Below are 4,498 nucleotides of genomic sequence, written 5' to 3' on the forward strand. Positions count from 1 at the left end.
GGTCCGGCAAGTGGAGCATATTCTCAACTTGAAGGGCTCAATCAAAGGAAGAAGAGTGATCAACCGAAACAGGGTGTCCGGAGCAAAGCTATTGCACAATGACTACTTTGGTCCCACACCTGCTTTCTCAGAAGATCCATGGTTTCGTCGCTGTTTTCGCATGCGAAAACTATTGTTATTGCGCATTGTCGAGGGTGTGGAGGCACATGACAACTACTTCAAGCTCAGAAGGGATTGTTGCGGCCAAGTCTCTTTCTCGGCCAAGCAGAAGTGCACGGCTGCCTTAAGGATGCTTGCACTTGGTACTGCCGCAGACACCGTGGGGAGATGGTCAGGATGGGGGAGAGCACGTGCCTGAAGACTACTGTCAAATTGCCCGCGCCGTGGTTGAGGTGTTTGGACCTGAGTATCTCAGAGAACCAAATGCGCAAGACATGGAGAAGTTGTTGGCCATTGGAGAAGCAAGGGGGTTACCAGGAATGCTCGGATCAATTGATTGCATGCATTAGCAATGGAAGAACTGCCCCAAAGGTCTGTGGGGAATGTATCAAGGTCACACAAGAGAGGCCACCATCATACTAGAAGTGGTGGCATCACACGGCTTATGGATTTGGCATGCTTTCTTTGGAAAGCTCGGTTCTCACAACGACATCAACGTGCTTCAACGATCTCTGGTGTTTAGGAGGCTTTGCAATGGGGAATCACCACCGTGCAACTACACCGTCAATGGTCAGGACTACAACATGGGGTACTATCTTGCCGATGGTATCTATCCTCAATGAGCGGTGTTTGTGAAGACCATATCCGAGCAACGTGGCAATAAACAGAGCCACTTTGCAACAATGCGGGAAGCGGCTAGGAAGGACGTGGAGAGGGCATTTGGTGTGCTTCAGGCTCGTTGGGGAATTGTGCGGAGCGCTGCAATGATGTGGGAATCAGAAACTTTGTGGCAGCTGATGACATGTTGTGTTATTCTGCACATTATGATTGTCGAGGATGAGGCTGATGGTGTAGCACCTGGAGAACAAGTTGAAGTCCTGGAAGATCAAGATGCGGCTCAGCTTATGAACTTTCTGCAGATGCATCAGAATCTTCGAGATCAGCAGGTGCACACGCAGCTACTCAATGATCTTGTGGAGCACATGTGGATCCACAATGGCAACCAAGGAGGCAATGCTTGAGTTTGGCACTTGAAATAAATTTTATGTAAACTCTATCTATGCTTGATACCAACAATTGCTATTTACGCGTGACATTGTGTTGCATAATCGACCTGCATGTATTTGCATCGATTTGAGAGACCGAATTTGAGATATGTGGATGCACGACATGAAATATGAGGGCCCGACCGGATGCGCCCGCGGGCATTTGAGAGGCCGGATTTGCCAAGTCCGGTTATAAATGCTTTAATGATATTTATCAATCTGAAGAGTACATGGTTGTTTTGCAAAACAAAAAATTTGTAGTACGGGTGACAACAATTAAAATGTGGGAGTGGAAGAGTTCCACATTTCATGAAATTTAAAACGAAGTAGGGAAAGCAAATCTTATTCAGTGCCCGTGAAACAGCACGTCCGTTTAATGGGCTGGGCAAATGAAATTGGACGGGCACGTCTTGCCGCAGTGGTTGAGGAGGAGGCTGATGTCCACAGGCACGTTGAGGTGGAGGCCGAGGATGTTGGCCCTGACGGCGGTGCAGAGGCAGACGGCGGCGTCCAGGTCGGCCAACCCCTGGAGCAGCGGGCAGCATTGGTCGTGCGCCGGAACACCGATCTTGAGGCCGAGCAGTCCGCCGAGAACGTTGGCGCACACCCTCAGGTTGAGCACGTTGATGGAGCACTGCCCGCCGTGGCCTGTGGCCGTGCCCTCCTCCTCCATGGTATGGCGGCGGAACGACGACAGGTGGTGTCGGCACGATGACCGGCGGTTGGCAATAGGTGCTTCCGCAGCTGTGGGCGGCGACGGCGGAGAGAAGGAGGCTCAGGGCCACGAAGAGGGCAGCTTTGGATGCCATTGCGATTGTGGGTGTGCTAGAGTAGTAGTAGTGCTTTGGTTTGGGATGCATGAGAGCTTGGAGAGTGTTGTATTTATAGCCTGGTGATATGGATGCATGCATGGGATGGGATCGAGATGTTTGACGTAGTAGCTTACGTTTTGTATGTATGATCAGACGTGGCCATGTGTGATTCGATCGGTTTCAAGACTGCTAGGTTGTCCTCTCGATGTATCATTTGTTTTAGAGAGATAAGACGAGATTTAAGCATGATATAGTTTAACAATTCTGGAGATATGGCAACAAGTTGAGCAACACCCTTGCATGTTCATGCATGTTACGCAACAGTGCAATACCTTGTCATGCCACACAGCATATTTTAGATCATGTATAAGCAAGTTGAGAAAGCATCCGGTATTTTTAGGCAATAGTTAAGCATGCGCTGTGAGCGCTTGGACTTGTTAGCGGTACGCGGCGCCGAGGACACGGAAATATGGGCGCGCATAGACACCGGAAGCTAAGCCAATATCGATGGTTACGTTACATCCATTCATATGGCGTATTATAAGCGTGCGTGGGGTGAGGAGATCAATAATGAACAAGCTGGAGCCACGTTCTTCTTTGATGCTATCATACATACATTATGATGATTCTACAGATCCATCCTTTGATAGTCATCTGGGTTTAGTTATCGAAATGGTAGAGATTAATCAGCACAGCAGACCTGGTCTTCCGGGGCGCCTCTGGAGGTAAAAGTTTTTGCTTGGCTTGCTCTTCACAACCGACTGTGCACTGCCGATCGGCTGGCTCGGCGGCATCTGCAACATCCAGCGGCACGCGTCCTCTTTTCGCAGGAGGAGACGGTCAACCAAATGTTGCTGGGCTGCTCTTTCTCACGCGAATTTTGGTACGACACCCGGTTTACAAATGTGTTGCTACCACTTAGGCTCCACAGATTTACTCCAAGCAGTGGGGATGCACACTCCAATTGGTGGCCAGCGGTGAGCAGCATTTTTTTAGAGCCAGCAGCGACCGCAAGCAACTCAACTCTCTGTTGTGCTGTGCCTTGTGCTTCATTTGGCTGGAACTGATCAGCCGTGCTTTTTACGAGATAGTATTAATGGCATCGATTGTCATGCCTAGAATTAGGGAGGAATTCGAGTTGTGAAAGTTGGCGGGAGCTTGTGGACACTCAGGAAACATAACTTAGAGTGCTTACTCTTGTACTTTGTAAAAAAAATATAAAAGCGTTTAAATCACTGTTATTCTTTTTAAAAAAGAAGGATTACCCAGCCTTTGCATTTGAGCGATGCATGCAACCATTTTATTAATTATTCTCAAAGACTTTATAAATCATTACATCAGTAAGTCCGTAGCCATTATCTTGACCACACCTACCGCTACTCCTATCCCCTAGATGCAGGGATGTCGAATGCCCGAACCTAATATCAAATAGACATCGCACCAAAACCTAACATCTAATGTCGGTTGCCCCATCCCAGCCACATACCGGGAATGGGTCACACACCGGTCCGGTGCACTCACCGAGGCTACCACAGCCGTCATCCACCTAACCATCTTTAGAGCAGGTACCGATGCAAAGACCTTGCCAGGTCAACTGTCGACGCCACCATGACGCCAGACAGCACCACCGCCCCGCACTCGTCCATCCAGCTGCATCTGTCGTCGATATCTAGTTGCACCATGCCATCATTACTCGTCGTCATCGACGCGGTAGAAACAATGCCGCACCTCCTGGAAACCTCCACACCATCGTCGCTGCAGGAGCTACGCAGAGTCCAACACCCACAGCATGTCTTCGCCGAACAACAGAACCTCCCAAGACGGCGCCTCCATGGAGGGTACGACGCGAAGGATACCGCCGCCGTCCAATCCAGACTGAATTTTGGACTTTCGTCCGGGAGGGGTTCGGAGGTGGATAGGAGAGACCTCGACATCGCCTCCACGGAGGGTAACAACGTCGAGAGATGTCACCGATGCCGGACCGAACAAGCCAATCAAAGTTTCCTCCGGTCCCCATCCTATACCACCAAACCTCCGTCGGCTCCGGATCTGGCAACGGACCACGAACCAAAACATGCAGAGATGAGAGAGACATGGGGCTCAACCCACCATGAAGGAGGATCGAGAATAATCCATCGTAGATCTCCAGGCGCCGAATCCAGCGATTCGGCGTGGTCAGCGATGACCACCGCCCGCGGCGGCTGATGGCGTTCAAGCCCAAGACTCATAATTGGATTCGATCCGGACCAGACAGCGCCCGCGACCACCGATCTTGCCCACCACGCAACCGTCACCACGCCGTGAGCAGGTCGTCACCGCCGCTGCGCCACGCTCGACGTCGCCAAGAAACCCGCCCGCCGCGCCACCCGACCCCACGCTAGTCCAGCGCCCCGCCCGATATGGCTCCCCCGCGTCAGCCGTGGCGGATGAGGGGGAGAGACACCCTGCCGCCGCCCAGCCGACCAAGCTTTGCCCGGCAGC

At 51.4% G+C, this 4,498-nt stretch overlaps 1 pseudogene; it reads right to left on the reverse strand.

Moving 5' to 3' along the window:
• Positions 1 to 1,295: 1,295 nt before the first annotated feature.
• LOC119293281 lies at positions 1,296 to 2,047 on the reverse strand (annotated as a pseudogene).
• Positions 2,048 to 4,498: the final 2,451 nt, after the last annotated feature.

The sequence above is a fragment of the Triticum dicoccoides genome, chromosome 1A, assembly GCF_002162155.2.
Source record: "Triticum dicoccoides isolate Atlit2015 ecotype Zavitan chromosome 1A, WEW_v2.0, whole genome shotgun sequence".
In the NCBI taxonomy this organism is placed as follows: Eukaryota; Viridiplantae; Streptophyta; class Magnoliopsida; order Poales; family Poaceae; genus Triticum; species Triticum dicoccoides.